General features: G+C 40.5%; 1 protein-coding gene across 2 annotated transcripts in view; it reads left to right on the forward strand.

Annotated features, from left to right (window-relative positions):
• The window catches only part of ARHGAP6 (Rho GTPase activating protein 6), a 511,877-nt gene that overhangs the window by 122,921 nt on the left and 369,194 nt on the right, over positions 1-19,762 (forward strand). The gene's annotated exons all lie outside the window — the stretch shown is intronic.

Genomic DNA, 19,762 nt, shown 5'->3' on the forward strand with positions numbered 1-19,762 from the left:
AAATGTCATTAGTGTCAAGGCTAAGAAACTCTGCCCTTGCCATCACTATAGGGTGCTGGGAGACCCAACAAGGGGCTATAGTTTCAACATAAGTGTGAGGGTGTAAGGGTTTTCTCTGGAGTGGAGACAGCGAGACCCATAATAACATCCTCTGCCGTACATCTGTGAATCAACAGGCGGTACATTAAATAGATTCTATTGGTGTTATTTAATCCCCAGGAGAGCACTGGTGAGGTCGGGAATATCTCCATTTTACTGATCACATTGCTCAAGGAACTCAAGGAACTTGACTGACCAATTGCACTTAGGGAGGGGGAGGCAGGTTGGAATCGCAACCATCTAACTCCATTGCACGAGCCTTATCCACCACAGGGACGAGGATTGTAACCGCTTAGATAAAAGTTCAAGTCTCCAGACACCATCTCTTTCTGTCCATCAGGAAGCCCACCCCCCTAGTCGAGTCACCTCACTGGTTTCCTATTGACCACTTCCATCTTCCAGTTCTTTTCTTGCCACAGTGATCTTTCCCCAAACCCTAAACCTTTCAATATTTCTTTAATTACCCTTCAGATACATTCTATGTCGTGGGTTAGAAACTATGAATTGGATTCAAGGAATTTTTCTTAAGTCTGCACAATGTATTTGGGTCTGTACTAAGAACTAAAAATAGCTTCACAGCATTACGTTAGTGACTGTCATTAATAGAAATGTATCTCATGGACAGGCTTAATGGTGGCACTCTTCCCTGTAAACAAATATTTGAGGGGCAGTATTTTGCTCATGTAGAGTGGGACCGTGACCATGTGGGTAAAAACACATTTAGAAGATTTAAATAGTTATCAAACCAGCAACAAGTGTGTTGAAATGAGAACACTTTCATTTGGGGGTTAGGGCAACTTATGTTTTACTTTAAACATTTTTAACTTTAAATCTACAGGTTTGTTCTACAAACGATCAATACTTGGAGGAAAGAGCTCTGATTTCTATCTTTTTCTGTATTTCCAGCAATAACTGAATACACAGTGCACTTTGCTAGATGCCAGCTATCAATTAAGTAACCTTGTAATGATCCTGAACGTTTAAAAGCTCTTATGCGCCCCCTGGTGGGGATAAGGTGATATATTCTACTATATATTTTGAAATACGTTACTGAAAATTTCTCTTCACCTTGGTAGCCCCAAGGTTAAGGCCTGTGAATATAAAGCAGAAAGCGGTATCTTCTTAAAAATATGCATTCTTGTACCTTTTTTACTTAGTTAACTGATGTAGTCTTACTCGTCTGTCTGCCCCCGCCTGTGCCCTTGTTGTTTAGTCACTCAGTCATGTCAACTCTTTTGCGACCCCATGGACTGTAGCCCGCCAGGCTCCTCTGTCCATGGGGTTTCCCAGGCAAGAATACTGGAGTGGGTTGCCATTTCCTCCTCCAGGGGGTCTTCCCAACCCAGGGACTGAACCCAGGTCTCCTGCTTGGCAGGTGGATTCTTTACCGTTGAGCCACCTGGGAAGCCCACCCACCTCTGCCCTAGGCATTACAAGAGAAACCTTTTGTATTAGTTGCAGTAAGCCTATGTCCTGAAAAGAATTAACTCTGAAATCTGACTGAATTAATAATATGCAAGTTTCTTTCCCTCTTATGTCACCATCCAGTGAAGATATTTGGTAAGCAGCCTTCGTTGTGGTGACTCAGAGCTCCTCACATCTTGTAGCTCAGCCCTAAAGGAAGCAATCAGAACACTTTTCCTGTGAAGGTATTTTAGGCTGTGTGGACTACAGGCTCTCTGTCGAAATTGCCGTCAGCTCCATTGTTTTGGCGTGTGAAAGCAGCAGCAGACAATATGTAAATGAGTGAGTATGGCTGTGTGCCAATAAAACTTTGCTTATCAACACTGAGATTTGAATTTCATATAATTTCTATGAGATATTCTTCCATTGTAATATTTTTCAACCAGAAAAATGTAAAAATCATTCTTAGCTCTTAAGCAGTACAGAACCAGAGGGCAGTTGTAGTTTGTTGACCCTTGCATAGGGGTAAGGAATCTTACTTCCGATCAGAGATCAGAGAAGGGTCTTAAATGGGAGATTTTTCTGGACCAGCCTGGAAGTAGTGCACCACCCCTTCTGCTTCCATCATTGGCCAGAGCTCAGTCATAGAACCACAGCCAGAGAGGAGAGGGAGTAGGTTTTGGTGAACACGTAACAGTGTAGCCACAATTTCTAAAACAGTTCACCCCGTTAGTTTAAAAATGCAGTTTCATTCATTCATTCATTCTTTACTAGTTGACGCCATTCCTTAGCCATATTCTTCATAATCCCTTTATATGTATTGGGTTTAAGGCCTAAAGGTCTTAAAGCGAGTAAGTTCAAGAACACATTTGTGATATTATAAATACCAAATATTTATAATGGCTAAGAAATGGCATCAAAGAATAAAGAATGAATGAAATTGTATTCTTAAGAAACAGCATGAACTCTAATAGAGATTGCGGCTACACTGCTAGGTATTCACCAGATCCTTTTCTAATGCCTATTCACTTCTGCATGTCAGTTCGAGGCAGGTCAGTGTTCTCACAGTATCTGGTAGCAGCAGTGTTTCTCAGACATGAATGTGCATGTGATCACCTAGGGTATCGTACCAGCACTGCAGGGGGCCTGCACTTCCACATCTTTGGTATCAGTCATGTTGGTGTTGCTGTCTGGGGACCACACTTTGAGTAGTAAGAGTTAGAGCGCTGTGCTCATAAGACTCGGTTTTTTCATCTCAGTAATCTTATATACATTTGGCTTTAATGGCTGGGACCCTATGCAGCTGTCTGCATTTTGGACAAGATGGGGGTAAAAAGAGACAGTGAACTGAAGCCCAAAGCTTGGGCTAGCTCACATTGTGTTTTTTGCAAAAAACAAACAAACAAACAAAAAACCAGTCTTTTCTTTAGCATTTTTCATGCTGCCTTACAGAATTTTAAAAGCCCAGCCCAACTTTATACCACTGAAAGGATCAGGCAGAATTAATGAAATACTCTGCTTTTCCCTATGTCTACTTTGGGACATTTGAAAAGCAAGAAGTATTGAGTATTGTAGCATTATTATCCCACAGGATGATCATATTAAATACTTCTCATATTTGCACATTTTCATTGGTTTCATTCTAACCTCTATTGGTTAGATCTTTTTTGAGAATGAATTTTACTATATCATTGACACTTTCTTGTTTCTATAATAATTAACTCAGTATGTGGGAAAATATTTGGGATGTTTTTCACTGAAATATAGTCATCTTCAGAAGTGCTAGAAAACCTAACTTATTGTTAAAATCCTAACAATATTCAGAGTTTGTCATTTATTTATGGAGAATCTAAGTTTATTTACCAATGCCTAATAATGTTCCTAGAAAGTAAAAATAATTTCTAACCAAAAGTAATACATATCAAAGCAGATATACTCTGAACACCTGAAATTAATGAAGAAACATTATCAACAACAACATATGAGGGAAGAACAACATATGAGGTCTTTGTACATTGTAGACTTAAAACTGAAAGGAAATATTAGTATAAGATGTGCTCCATCTAAATATAGAGTGAAATGAAATCATCTGCCCATGTCTGTGCTCAGTCACTCAGTCTTGTCTGACTCTTTGCGACCCCATGGACTGTAGTCCGCCAGGCTCCTCTGTCCATGGGATTTCCCAGGCAAGAATACTGGAGGGATTGCCATTTCCTCCTCCAGGAGATCTTCTCCACCCAGGGATCAAACTTGCATCTCTTGCGTCTCCTGCATTGACAAGAGGATTCTTTACCACTAGTGCCACCAATTTGAACAAATTTTAAAGCAAGAATGACAAATGGAAAGTAAATATCTGATGCAGTTCAGGTTTTAAAATAAATCTCAGAGCACAAAAAAGTAGCCCCTGTCGTTAAATGAACTTGACAAATATGAATCAACAGTATATCCAGAAAAGAAAGGAAATTGAGTGATAGGGGAGTGGTCCTGGGTAGGATGGGATGTCCTGACCTAAAATTTTTAGTTCATGTTATTTTTCATCTTGCCAGGAGAGGGCAGCCAGTCCCCACACTGAAAATCAACTAGCAAAATTAAATTTCAAATTTGCACCTACCATTTTCAGAGATTTTTCTTTTAAGCTTACATCAACTGTCCATTCTACTGACCATAATTGGAAGCTTGATGCATTCAAAGAGTATTAAACAAACAGATCTGAATTTGGAATGTCTGCCCTAGATCTCAGCAACTCTGTTTCTGCAAGCAAGTTTATGAACAACCTAGATTTCTTTGTCTGTAAAATAGATGTAATAATACCAGCTGCCTCCTCAAAGTGTGGCAAATAATCTGTGTCCATTTATTCATTCATCTCTTCACATCGTCAATGCATTTAAGCCTTAATAGTCACAGTTCTGGATGCCAAAATCCAAAGATGAGGATTACACAGACTTTGCTTCCGAACGATCCTTTGCTAACTGAATAGAAACAGGATGGTGGTGCTATAACTGGGCTGCAAATAAAGGGATAGACTGGTGAGGCTTGGTCCAGGCACCTGTCTACTCTATAGCCCTGCCCTGTTGTCCTCATCTCCCACTACTCTGCCCTTCACTCACTCCATTCTGATCATTCAGACCTCCCAGCTATTTAGACTCAATGAATTCCTGGCTTCTTTAAGGATTTGTGTTTTCAGTTCCTTGCCTGAGTGCCCTTCCCTTAGTTATCTACAGGACTCACTCTTAGGAGTTGGTTTTTGGGTCTTGCCTCACCTGTACAGTCCTTAGAGAGGCCCCTCTGTGCACACTATCCAAAATAGCATCTCCCTCTCTATTGCACTTTCTTTCAGTCTGAGAATTAAGACCCCAGTCCCTAAAGCATCCTTTTGTGTGTAATGAATTAACTTCTCTCCTATGGGTCTAGAATGATAATAGCTATGCATCCTATTTAGAAAACTTGAGAAATAGTTATCACTTTCTGTGCTCTGATGAGGGAAGCAAGTTGAATCTGTGGTTTAGTTTCTTAACTTATGATACTGTATTATGAATATATTTGTTTATTTGTTTTTCTCTCCTTTGTCTTCACTGAAACACAAGCTCCAGAAAGATAGGAATGATGGCATGTTCACTGTGATACCTCCAGCACCTAGAACCATGCCTAGCAATATGTCTTTGCTGGACCAATGAATGAATGGATAACAAATGAATGAATGGACGTTGAGAAAGCACTGGCAAGGTAACTCTTGATCTGAATTGACTAAGATAAGCAGGGACTTCCCTGGTGGCTCAGATGGTAAAGAATCCTCCTGCAATGCAGGAGACCCGGGTTCAATCTCTGGGTTGGGAAGATCCTCCTGGAGAAGGGAATGGCTACCCACTCCAGTATTCTTGCCTGGAGAATCCCATGGACAGAGGAGCCTGGTGGGCTACAGTCCATGGGGTCACAAAGAGTTGGACATGACTGAGTGACTAACACACACACACACACACACACACACACACAAGGTAAGCAGAGTTTTACTTGAGAGTGGGAAAAGTATTCCAAACAGTAACACAACATGGCATGATGAAATGGGCTTGTAAACCTAAGAGTGCCATATGCAGATAAAGTAGTAGCTTTCTGAAGTAATAAATCCATACTCTTTAGCTCTTCTGGGGTTTTTCTGCTTCTTTGAGGAATATTATATACTATATGTATATTGTAGTATTCACAATATATTTTTAACAAAAATAAGTCATATTCCATGAACAGACTTCCACCTGTTGACAGTCTGTGTATTTAGGAAAATACAAATTTTAACATTAGCCTAAAGCTATATATAATTGAAATTTAATTATACCAGGGAAACTATTACTAGATAAAATTTCAAACCTAGCACATTACTTTGGCTTCTCAGAATTCTTCTTCTCTTGTTAATAAAAAAACCACATGTCAACTCGTTGGTTAAAGCAATAATATTCTCCCAGTGCAAAAATCTCTCTCTCTCTCTCTCTCTTTTAGCAGTGAAGTGTATGTGCAGTGACTATTAGATCTCTGCTACTTAAAGTGTGTTCCCTGGACCAGTGCTGGTCCTTGTGTAATCCTTGAAGGTCTATGAGATAAGCAAACCAAGTGAGAGGATACACATTGAAAAACTTTAATGGAAATTTGACAGCATAATTTTATATGTAATTTATTTTATTTTTATTGCATTTTCCAAAAACATCAGTCTGCAGTGAATTCAAATGAAAAAAAATATAATCAAACCCTGATCTTTGAGTACAGGTCGTTTGAGGAACATTGCTATAGAGTGTGTGATCTGTGGACTGCTTTTAGTCCCACAAAGTCTGAACTGTCAGACACATGGAATATTTAGCTTGGAGTTCATAAGCCTCAAACTTCAGGCAGGTGGCAGTACCTCCTAATAGTTCTGAGAGCTGATTTTTATGAGGCACTTACTATGTTCTAGCTGTGCTTAGTCACTCAGTTGTGTCTGACTCTTTGCAACCCCATGGACTGTAGCCTGCCAGGCTTCTCTGTCCATGGAATTCTCCAGGCAAGAATATTGGAGTGGGTTGCCATGCCCTCCTCCAGGGGATCTTCCTGACTCAGGGATCGAACCCAGGTCTCCTGCACTGCAGGTGGATTCTTTACTGTCTGAGCCACCAGGGAAGCCCACTGTGTTCCAGAGATAATGCTAAAAACTTGAGAGCTATTCTTTAGAGTAAGGGATGGAGAAAAATAATAGTAGTAGTAACTGTGGTGGGGAGAGGAGGTACCATGAAAATTACAGGTGTTCTTGGTCTGTGCCAGCCAGGCTTCTTTTAGGAATTATAGCTCAGCTGATAAAGAATCCGCCTGCAATGTGGGAGACCTGGGTTCTGTCCCTGGGTTGGGAAGATCCCCTGGATGAGGGCATGGCAACCCACTCCAGTATTCTTGCCTGGAGAATCCCATGGACAGAGGAGCCTGGTGGGCTACAGTCTATGGGATCACAGAGTTGGACATGACTGAGCGACTAAGCAGAGCACAACGATAGAAAGTCTAGAATGCCAACCACACCAATGACAGTTGTGCTGATTTGAACATTATATCTCTCTCAATACTGTCTTGGTTTTAGTAATGTTTTGAGAATTTAAACCATTAAACTCATACATGGGTACAGGAAAGGCTAAGTGTTTCAGATTATTTTGTTTGTTTCTTTATATATGCCTTGGAGACCTGATGGAGAACTCAAAAGATTAATAGAGGCTCTTGCTTCAGGAAACCTGGTGTACTTGACCCCAGGACAAAGCCATTAGTGACCAGGATCTGGGTCTTGTTGCATGAAAATCTTGCTGTAGCCGGTTCCATTCTAGGTATGCTGGGCCAGTATGTTGTTTAGAAGCCCTAGAATTCTCAACCTTATTGCCCATTGTGGTCTTTTCAAAGCATTCAAAGAATGTACAATGATAACATTCTATAGATTAAAAGGACACACAACCTCTTATGTAGTTTCCTGTATTTGGAAACTCTGTTGATCCTCGTGGGCAGTCCTGCTAGTAAAATGCAGACACTGAAATGTGATGAGCAGTGGAGCCAACGTCATGTCTGGACTAACTCAGATGTGTGCTTGAATGGAATGGGAAGATGTGCCCTAGATAGGGTCAATTCACTGGCAGTGTGCTGAAAGGTTAGCAAATATTTCATGCAAATGTGTCATAGAAAGGCACCATAAACACTGTCCTACTAGAGTAAATAGTGCAATTGACCATTTCTTCTCAAACAGGGATTCAGAATTCAGGGGCCTGGTTCTGTAGTGATTACTCATAAAAGAATATGAACCTTTAGACTAAGGCTCCCGGAAGAAATCCAGGCATGCTTCTTAAAATTTTTAATAGAAGCTGTAAAACTGATCTGAAACTCATATCCACAGATCCTTAAGGCTTTTATGCTTCTGTGATCAAGCATATTCATGTAATGCAGCTAATAAAAATCGAGGAAACCCAGTTCAGCTTGAGTTTCAGTAAAACAGAGAATGTACTTCTTAGTAGAACTATATCTCTTGCAATATTTGGTAGTTAGTGTAAGTATGCCTCATGCAATGCTTTGAAAAGACTACAATGGGCAATAAGGTTGTGAATTCCAGGGCTTCTAAAAAGAATACTGTCCCCAGCCCATCTAGAACCATGCAATATTTTGGACATACTTATACTGAAAAATATTCCTTCAGTTCAGTTCAGTTCAGCTCAGTCACTCAGTTGTGTCCGACTCCTCGCGACCCCATGAATCGCAGCACGCTAGGCCTCCCTGTCCATCACCAACTCCCGGAGCAGTGATGCCATCCAGCCATCTCGTCCTCTGTCGTCCCCTTCTCCTCCTGCCCCCAACCCCTCCCAGCATCAGGGTCTTTTCCAATGAGTCAACTCTTCGCATGAGGTGGCCAAAATATTGGAGTTTCAGCTTCAGCATCAGTCTTTCCAGTGAACACCCAGGACTGATCTCCTTTAGGATGGACTGGTTGGATCTCCTTGCAGTCCAAGGGACTCTCAAGAGTCTTCTCCAACACCACAGTTCAAAAGCATCAATTTTTCAGCTCTCAGCTTTCTTCACAGTCCAACTCTCACATCCATACATAGTTTTCTAAAATTCAAGTTTACCTGTGTTATCGATAAAAATTGTGGGGACAGATAAAAAGATGCACCAGAAAAGAGTGGTTAAGCTAAGATAACTATCATGCATTGAGTACTAACTATCTACCATGTCCTGAATTGAGAGTTTTATACATATATCTCATTTAACTTTCACAATACTCATAGAAGAAAGACATATCATTTAAAAACTTATTTTACAAATGTGGAAACGTAGGCTTAGAGAAGTTGTCACTTGTCTAAGATCAAACATCTACTGAGTTGTAGAGCTGACATTCAAGCTCACATTTAACTTTGGCCTGGACTTTTAAATACTTCATTGCAGTCCAAGTGTCAAGTAATAATACTACTTAGGAAGCAGATGGACTAAAAGAAACATACACACACACATGCTTGCATGGGCATCTTTCATATCAGTAAAGTTTCATCTGGAGTATTTCTCCTTTAGTATTCTCCAATCATTAAATCAGCATTGAGACATGTATATTATCTAGGGTGAAACAGATCGACGGTTTCCAAACTTTTCAGTTGTGGATGATTCATTTTAATCTCTCATGGTTCAGATTACTAACTGTGTAAGTTTTAGTTTTTGCTGTCTAAAAAACTCCCACATAATGACATAATGATTTTTGTGCTTTAAAGTGAACTCATATACGCTTTCACAGTAGCAGCAAACAGCATATGAAAAATGTTAAATTTATATTTCTTGAGATCACTTATTTATTCTACAAAGGATGTTTGGTGAGAATAAAGTTTTGAGGATTTCTTTGTATGATTTGAGACTCTCCTCACCCCTGCCTCCAAGTGTCTATGTACCACTTGTTGGGAATCTGTAAACTAGAGCAATTAAACTTAGACCCAGAATGAATGAGCTCCCTTTCCTGAATACAGAAATGAGCTCAAAGGTAACTACTGAAGATGGGGATAAATGCAAAGGGCAGGAAAGTGGAGGGTCCATGATTTGATTCTGGACCATAGAAGATACTTCTGGTGCCCTACCCACATCCACCAGGAGGCATTAGACTGAAATCACATGAAACTCTTTGCTAGAAGCCTTTCTCTGCTGCCCCTCCCTACTTCGTGTGTTCAGCCAATAGCAGGGGAATCTGGAAATGGCAGGGAGTTCCACCCAGGAAAAAACCCTTAACATGACCTTCCTTGCCTCTTGGGTGGGCAGATTCTAAGTCAAGCCTTCTGCAGTCCTCCACAGGGCCCAGCAGGGTTGAGCCCCGGTTGCCCACAGTAATCACCTGCTCATTAATGTGCTCTGAATTAGCCACCTTTCCTTCCTTGTCTCACTTCTCCCCTCCTGTCCAAATGCTATTTGGGACCACCTCTCAATTAAACTACTTGCGTACTTTCTGATCTCACTATCTGCTGCTGGGAGAACCCAAGGTTAAGGTATGAATTAAGAAATTATTTTTTATATTTTCAAACTCTGCTGTAGGTACCTATAGTTTCAAGATTAGATTCAGTTCTTTTTCTGATATTCAGTGGCTTGAGAATGAGTCTAGCATTTTGAGAGCTAGTAGGTTGGAGAGCCTGGTTAATATCAATTCTCGGCAGAGGGGATGTGTAGTTACTAACAACATGTGTAAATAGAGCCTGACGCCATTATTCTTGTGTAGATTTTTTTTCCTCTGTAAATTTTGGTCATTGTAAATAAATAATTGACAGATTTTAAAAGTACAATACAGAGCAAATAACTGGTGTCCTTCAGTGCCTCCCTCCTAGCATTTTTTGCGGGGCATTTTCCTTGAACTAAACCATAGAAGATAAATTAAATGCTTTTGTTTGGTGAAAACATTGTGTAGTAATATAACAATGTATCCACTCAGTCTCATGCCAAGCAGTGTGGGGTAGAAAAGCAAAATTAAACTGGGAGTTGGGAGCCCTGATTTCTGCATGACCTTGGGAAGTCCTAAAACATCTCCAGGTCCAATTTCCTTAGAGACTGAATTATCTCTAAGAATCCACACATCAATAAATGTGTATGATCTCTTTCACCACTCCAAATTCTAGTGTAAATTGCAGACTTGAAAGGGATGCAATCGTGGACAGACTTCAACATCTCAAGCCTTCCTGCTCAGCCACCCTGGAAAGAGGGCGTGCTTGCAGTACCTTGAATACCTCTGATGATAAGTATATTATTAGGATAGGCTAGAATAGTGGTTCTGAGGGTGATTTTTTGCTTCCTAGGGGATATTTTGCAATATTTGGAAACATTTTTGGTTGCCACAACTGGGGAAGAGGAGTACGAGGGACACTTCATAGTGATGCTTCTAAACATTCTGCAGTGCACGGGACAACCCCCATAACAAAGAGGTGTGTGTGTGTGTGTGTGTGTGTGTGTGTGTGTATGTGTGTGTTAGTCACTCAGTTGTGTCTGACTTTTTGTGACCCCATGGACTATAGCCCGCCAGGCTCCTCTGTCCATGGGATTCTCCAGGCAAGAATACTGGAGTGGGTTGCCATTCCTTCTCCAGGGGATCTTCCCAACCCAGGGATGGAACCTGGGTCTCCTGCATTGCAGGCAGATTCTTTACCATCTGAGCTATCAGGGAAGTCTTAGCAAAGAGTTACCCAGTGCCAAATGTCATTGGTGCCAAGGTTGACAAATTCTGGGCCAGAATAAGCTAACAAACAGAACAAAGCATCTTATGGCTCAAAACAATAGAGATTTACTTATTTTTGCTTCCATAGCAGTTTAGGGTGCTTCAAGCTAGACTAGGATGGAGTTGAAGAAGTCAAAAGGGATAGACCCAGTTCTTCTCCATGTAAGGATGCCATCTTATGATGATGCTCTCTCTCTTTTTCAACATTTTGTTCTCAAGACTACACTTAGGGTCCCTCCATTCCAGCTGGCTAGAACAGGGGAATGGTATGGAGGAGCATGTGAGAAGTTTATGTGGGTCGAATTGAATAATAACACAGCTCTTCCTCTCATGTTCCATTGGCTGGAAATCAGTCAGTGGATACTCCTAACTGCAGGACAAGTTGAGAAATATGGACTAATTATTTACCTAGAAAGAAGAGGAAAGAGTACTGCTGATTAGTTAGTATTCTCTGCTCTAATAAGCAATTGTACTACTTCCTTTATCATAAAATTGAGAGTGAGAATAATAGTCTTAGTTGTTGAATACTTAGTTGTTGAATTTGTGTGCATTTTGTGTGTTTACTTATTTAGTTCTCCCAGTTGCCTAATGGGGTACATCTTATTATCTCCGTTTTACATTTCAGGAAACTTGAGGCATGAGAGGTTAAATAATTTCTCCAAAGTATTCAACTAGTAAGTGTCAGAGCCCAGTTATAAACTCAGGCTGATGCTAAAATCTGAACCCTACTCATTATACTCCCATTCTCATTTTCTCCTTGAGTATCCTAGTTACTATTTCTTCTGTTGAACCAGAACCTGCCTTTCTCTAATCCCCACCCCCACAAGTCGCTGGTTACACTTTTGTCATTGGGGAGAAATAGGCAAATCTTCTTTAGACTTTCTAACACAGGGGAGTAGAAGCATGGGTAGAAGTCAAGAGATGCTTGGTCAGGATGATGGCAGATATAAGAGATATAGCATCCACAGGGTAGCCTCTTGACCAGTGAGTATTAGATCTGAGACATAGTAAGTACTCAGTAGCTGTTTTTGTAAGTGAAAATATGAGTGCAGAGAGAGTTCAGAGTTCCCCAAAAATAGGGTTAGAAATAGCCACATAAGATTTACAGGTAACCTGGATGGTCCGTGTCTTCATAGAAAGTAAAATTTAACAGGAAAATTAGTACATTCCATTGGGGATTTTGTATTTGAGGGTGGTCTGGCAATGCAGAGGCTCATGGGGACTTTTGACTCCATCTCAATAATTTAGTTTTCATTTGTTGTTTTTGAAATGCCAGTAAAATTTCAAGAATCACGTAAAGTTTTGAGATAAAGCTCGAATAAATTTTAAAGAATGTTTTGAGCAAATAAATTGTTTACTGCTCCTGGAAGGGGACAGATTTCTTCCATTACTAATTTGTATGAATCACTTTTTAATAAACAAGATGATTTTGTGCCCACGACAATGGCACATTTTGTTCTTTTAATACAAAATATGTTTTAAAAGAAAAATAAAAGTGAAACATTTAGCAGGCAGATGTCCAAAAAATATTTTAAGAGGTGTAAATTTCCATGGCCAAAAGTTCTTTTTTTACCTTATTTCATAAATTTGGCCAAAATTATTGAGAGAGAGCTTTGGTAATCAAAAAAGGAGAGGTATATTTTTATGCCCTAATAGATATATAGCTGCTACTTAAATTCATAATTTGAAGAAATAAAAAATACAACTCCCTAACGTGACAGTGTGATTAACACAGAGCCTAGGGTAATCACTGCATTAGAATGCAGCTTTTCTTTCTTGATCAATGCATTAGTAAAAGGCTTAGGAATGATTATAAAAAAATTCTCTGTGCCCTTACTGACCTATGAATTAATATTTTGTTATCTGAGAACCTGAGACAATTTTTCCTCCTATGTGAAACATTGGTCCTGTTTTTTAGGAAATGATAATAGATACTCCAGTGTTGATTGCAACATTATTCACAATAGCCAAAATATGGAAACACCCTAAGTGTCCATCATGGATGAATGGAATCTAGAACAAAAAAGAACTTTGGACAATAAGTATAGGTCAAATTATGAATATATTAAAAATGACACAGAGGAGTTTAGTTTTCTGCTGATAAGAATGGAGAACTGATATGCTAGAAGAGAGAAAACTGTACATACCAAAGAGATCAGAAATGGGGTGTATTATGTTTTAGGCAGTATAAAACAGTGGTTGTCATGTGGAGGCAATTTGGTCCTCACAGGGGACATTAGTAATGTCTGGAGACACTGTTGGTTGTCACAGCTGATGAAAGGGTCGTTCTACTCGTTTCTAGTGGTAGAGGTCAGGGATGCTGCTAAACTTCCTATGATGTTGTAAACAGTTCTCCACAACAATGAGCCTTCCAGCCCAAAATGTCACTAGGGCTGAGGTTGGTGACCCTGATACAGGCTAGTTGATGCAAGAAATAACCCCATATCTCAACAACTTAGATATCTATCATGCTCATGAAAAGACCAAAACAAGTGGTTTAGGTCAGTGGCAGTCCTGGGAGTTCAAGTAACCACTCGGGGACTCAGGCACCTTCCACTGTGTAAGGCCATTGTCTTTTACATGTAGGCACGAAGGTGGTCATGGGAGGAGTAGGAGAGTGTGTCTGTAGAGAAGTTACACTTGCTCTTATGTACATAGGACCAGAAGTGACCCATCATTTCCACTCACATCCCTTTGGTAAGAGCTAGTCATGGCCCCACCTGGATGCAAGATGGCTGAGAAATGTGCTTTAGTTCTGTGCCCAAGAAGAACTATGTCTCTTTGAAGGTGGTCACGAGTCTTACTCCTCTTTGAAATCTCAACTCACTTGGACATAGTTCACTGTCCAGGTTTCATGCATGATTGAACAGATGTGTAGAAATAAAGAAGGTGGGAATAAAGGCTTTGTTGTTGGTGGTGGTGGTGGTGCTTTGTTTTTTACTGGAGTCTCCTGGAGGAGAGAATGACGATTTAAGATGTAGAACATGATGAGTTTTCAGTAATGGTTAAATGTTCTAATAGAACCAGACCCTAAAATATTAGATAAGAGTGCAGCATTGGAGATGTGGTTTTGGCAGTAATTATCAGTTCAGTGTATTTCACTGCTATATCTTTGGAGCTCAGTTCAGAACCTGGCAAAGATCAGGATCCCTGGGGTGGGAAGATCCTGTGGAGTAGGAAATGGCAGCCCACTCCAGTATTCTTGCCTGGAGAATCCCATGGACAGAGCAGCCTGGTGAGCTATAGTCCATGGAGTTGCAAAGAGTTGGACACTACTGAGCATGAGCAGGATGGGCTTAGTTGTTCTGCAGCATGTGAGATCTTCCCATCAGTTGAGTGGATTTCATTGCTATATCCTTGGGGCCCAGTTCACAGCCTGGCAAAGAACAGATGATTAATATATTTAGTTGAATAAAATAGATCATCAATGTATGTTTCAATAAGAGAAATGATGAAAAGAATAATTTTTCTTTTTGTTACAATAGAAAGCAACCTGATGCTAACATATCTGCATATCAGTTAGCTATTGACACATAATAAACCACCCTAAACCTCAGTGGTTCCAAAAAGTAAACATCTCCCATTGGTCACATACCTATGCACAGATGAACGATCCTTCTGGTCTTGTCTGGGCTGCCTTGTGCAGATGTGCTCAGCTGTAGGTCCCGGAGGTGGCTCTGATGGTCTTGGCTACCTCTCTCATATATTTAGAAGTTGGCTGGTTTAGGGTAGTCATGGTGAGAAAACTGGGCTCATTTATGTATGGTTTCCATCAGACTGTCCTGAGCTTTTCTTATGGTGTGGGTAAGGATCCATGAGAGAGTAGATGTACTCAAGACTTCTTAAAGTTTAGGCTGAAAACTGGTCTCATCACTTCTGCCAAAGCCTATTAGCCAAAACAATGGACAGGACCAGCTCGTAGTTAAAAGTGGGGAAATAGACCCAACTCTTAATAGTAGTCATTGCAAAGTCACATTTCAAAGCATGTGGATATGGAGAGGCTATTAGCACCATCAAATAAAATCAGTTCATCACAGTGTGGGAGGAGGTTACTATACAGCAAGGAAAGACCAAGCACTATCCTTGATTTGTTCACTTTTGAGTATCCTGACTTCCAGGATAGTGAATGACATTCTTAGAATAATTTCAAGGGCAGATTTATTACTTGATTTGTGAAGAACTAATTAAAATTCTAGTGTATTCCCCGCCCTTTAAAAATAAGTGTCTTTCAGACTAAAGCTAATGGCTTTATATGTTAAATCCTGGCTCAGCTTGCCCTGGGTTATTCTAACCATTTTCATGTCATAGTACATAGAAAAAAATAATTTTGTGGCACATTAGAGTAAAAGGACAACGATACTTATGGCTGGGAGGACTAGCCTTGGAGGTTCTGGCTACCCCAGGCCCCACCTGGCTGGACTGAAGGCTTCCCACCTCTACAATCTGTAACCCAGCAGCGGGTGGGCTGACTAGGATCTTCTGTGGTAAACCAAAATAGTAATGAGTCCAGTGACTCTCACCACTTATTTGCAAGATCAAGCATAGAAAACAAACCTATTGACTCTCAATGTCATGCACTTTCCATAAAACCATGTTGTCTTCAAAGTTATGTCTCCAATCAACATATGTTTATCAAGTGCCCACTGTTTGTCTTGAAATGTGCAAGGTGCTGAGGGTGATATAGAGATCATATATGGCCTGGTCCCTATCCTTCCTGGGGTTAGGGAAGGAATTCTCATCCACCTATTCTGGTCTCTTTTCTGGCCCAGTGTCTAGTCTAATGCAGGTAAGGAGGTTAGTGCCTGTTTCTTTTGGAGTTGCAAGCTTGGCATGGTCTTCCTCCTCTGTTTTAGTAACCGCATTTCAACATAAGGTTATCCACAGAAGCACAGGAAAAATCACCAGTTTACTTAAGAATCCTTGACAATACGAGGTGGTATGAAGCATGTATGGATGTGAGAGTTGGACTATAAAGAAAGCTGAGCGCTGAAGAATTGATGCTTTTGAACTGTGGTGTTGGAGAAGACTCTTGGGCTAGTCCCTTGGACTGCAAGGAGATCCAACCAGTCCATCCTAAAGGAGATCAGTCCTGGGTGTTCATTGGAAGGACTGATGCTGAAGCTGAAACTCCAATACTTTGGCCACCTGATGCAAAGAGCTGACTCATTGGAAAAGACCCTGATGCTGGGAAAGATTGAAGGTGGGAGGAAAAGGGGATGACAGAGAATGAGATGGTTGGATGGCATCACCGACTCGATGGACATGAGTTTGAGTAAGCTCTGGGAGTTGGTGATGGACAGGGAAGCCTGGTGTACTGCGGTTCATGGGGTCGCAAAGAATTGGACATGACCAAGCTACAAAACTGAACTGAACTGATGAGGCTTGTATAGCTCAATGCAGGAGATCCTCTGGTTCTGCTAGTTTTGTGCTATTTTAAATATATTCATTTCCTGTGATGAAATCACTACTTATTATTTACTAGTTTATTGTTTGGGAAGGGTAATCACTTACATTTTGCTACATAGTAAGCCACTTGAAAACTCACTGCCTCCAAGAGAGGTGGAAAACTTTTTCTGGAGAGAGCCAGATTGAGTCTTTTCAGCTTTGCGGGCCATGTGGTCTGTATCACTAATATCCATGTCTGCCACTCTAGTGCTGCAGCGGCCCTCAGCAATACATAAATGAATGGCAGTGGCTGTGTTTCAATCCAACTTTATTTATGAACACAGTGATTTGAATGTCATATAATTTATAAGTGTCACAAAATCTTCCTATGCTGTTTCCTCCTACCCTTTAAAAATCTAAAATCCATAAATAGCTGGCTGGTGGATGAGTTAGTTGGCAACTGGCCAGAGTTCATGGTCTCCTGGCCTAAAAGGACGATCATTACTACTCGTTAGTCTTCAGGGTGGGTGAGGGTGTGGTGGATCGATGTAAACTCGGGTCCAGTGGCTTTGTTTCAGGGTCTGGATCCAGTTAGTCTTGGCTTCTCACCAAGTGAAGGCTCACGTTCTCATTTGTGTCTTCATTCTGGGGCTCAGGCTTAGTGGCAGCAGCTTCTGAGTGAGGCTCTGTTCATGGTCATGGCACAAGAGAGCAAGCCTAGTCATCCAGGCACTTTGGTTGCCTCATGCAGGCCAACATTCCATTGCTCAGAACATGCCACTTGGTGGAATTTGAAATCAACAGGCAGGAAAATATACTCTTTAGTGAGAGCAACTCCATACAGTGTGATTTCAGGAAATGGGGCTATTAATGTCATCAACCAGTCACATTTCTTTTCCTTTATTGAAAGCTGTAATGTAATGGTCTCCATTTATTTTTCCTCCAACTTTATTCAAGGTGGAAAAGAAAGGAATCAACAACCCATCTTGGATTCTTTCCGGAGAGAATAGCTTCCTGTGACTATTACTCTTAATCATTTTCAGGAAAATGTCATTTATGATTTTGCCCTCATTTGATATCTCTTTTACTGGAAAATGCACATTACACATTTTTGGCCATTCCACGACCTAATCTGATATACTAAAGGTCAACCAAATGTTTTTGTGAGAGAATTTCAAACTGCCAGCTGCTGTCTGTGACTAGCCTTTGTTCAGCATCTGAAGGGTCCCTGTTACCCAGGAGTTCCTCTTATTCTGCACACCAGGAGGTGAGAGTTTATTCCTGGAAGTGGGATCTATGAAACCACTGGACCTTTTCCTGCAGTGGTTGTACCCACAGCATTGATTGAGGGCTGTTTCACATAGCTTTTTTTTTTTTTCTCTCGCCTTTAGCCACATTCCTTCCACTTCACCATTTGTTGATGCAACTTATTAACACAGGACAAAGTGTCTTATGTTTTTCTAACCTTTCTTATTTTCTGGATTTTTTTTTCTGATAACCTTCTGCATTTTAGAATTGTGAATTTAAATTCCTGACTAGAACATTTCTCAAAACAACACCTCTTTTTTTAAGCATGTATCCTAGATTTTAAAAATAATAAATCAGTGAACAATCATCTTTCTGCGGCAAAACATCAAGAAGACCAAGAATGCACACAGTCCACCTGGCCAGGCTAGGAGGGTCACTTAGCTTTTCAAGACCTCAGTGTTTGCATCTGAACATAAAAGTCAATCCCAACTTGGAAATTATGTGATTCTGAGGTATCACAAAAAGCACAAAGCTAGAATTCTGTATAGTATTGAGATAAAAATTCCAAAAAGTTATTTTTATCATCTGGAAAGAGACCACATATTGGACCAGAGAACATTATTCTTCATCTCTCAGCTTCTTCCCTTCTTTTCTACCCCCACCTCTTGCTGATCCTGAAAGTGAAAGTCGCTCAGTCATGTCTGACTCTTTGTGACCCCATGGACTATATAGTCCATGGAATTCTCCAGACCAGAATACTGGAGTGGGTAGCCTTTCCCTTCTCCAGGGGATCTTCCCAACCCAGGGATTGAATCCAGGTCTCCTGCACTGCAGGCGGATTCTTCACCAGCTGAGCTACAAGGGAAGCCCAAGAATACTGGAGTGGGTAGCCTATCCCTTCTCCAAGGGGATCTTCCTGACCCAGGAATCGAACTGGGGTCTCCTGCATTGCAGGCAAATTCTTTACCAACTGAGCTATGAGGGAAGCCCTTTCCTGATCGTAGGTACCATAATCTCCAATTTTATTTCCTTTACCTGGTAAGATGACATGAGTCTTTGAGAAACTTCTTATGGACAAATGTATGTCTCCCCCAAATTCGTATGTTGAAGCTCTGACTCTGGAGTAAGGAGTAATTAAGGTTAAATGAGATCATAAAAGTGGGGCCTGATCCAATAGTATCAGTGTCCTCATAAAAAGAAATATCAGAGAGCTTGTTCTTTCTCGTTCTCTCTGTGTGCACACACAGAGGACAGGGGAGATTCCCCTAACTTTATATTTTCATAATTAATTACATGAAGGTATTTATAAACACCTTCATGAAATAGTATTGGATATATCACACAGAACAGATCCAAAAGAAAATATACTTTCCCTTTTGATCTATAATGATATATATATGTTGTGTACCATAGCTACAACTATGGTAAGACTTCTTGTGATATGTTTAGTGGTAAAACCTTCAAGAAAGCAGCGTGGTGGTTGAGAGGGGAAACCCTGGGGCCAAAACGTGAAATAGTTAGATCCTCGCTCTCCTTCCCACTGGCTGTGTGAGTTGGCAAGTTGCCTGAACTCTCTACGCTTGGTCTGTAAAAAAGGGGAAATAATTACATCTACTTCATAAGGTTGCTATGCATATTAAATGAATTAACATTTGTAAAATGTCTAGAACAACATATAACACACAATGCACATGATCTCACTGTTTGATAAATAGAATAAAAGTAAGCATAGAAAATCATGAAACGTATTCATCCATACAAACAAAATTAGAAAAAAGGGGGAAACATTTGGAGTTTATGTGATAGCTCATGTATGTGATTGGGGGATTCTGTGAAAACCTTGCTATCTCTTCCACAAAGGCAGGAATGTTGAGACTGTGACAGGCAGAGGAGGGGTAGGGAGTGGATAGTATA

The sequence above is a fragment of the Odocoileus virginianus genome, unplaced genomic scaffold (assembly GCF_023699985.2).
Source record: "Odocoileus virginianus isolate 20LAN1187 ecotype Illinois unplaced genomic scaffold, Ovbor_1.2 Unplaced_Contig_16, whole genome shotgun sequence".
Classification (NCBI taxonomy): Eukaryota; Metazoa; Chordata; class Mammalia; order Artiodactyla; family Cervidae; genus Odocoileus; species Odocoileus virginianus.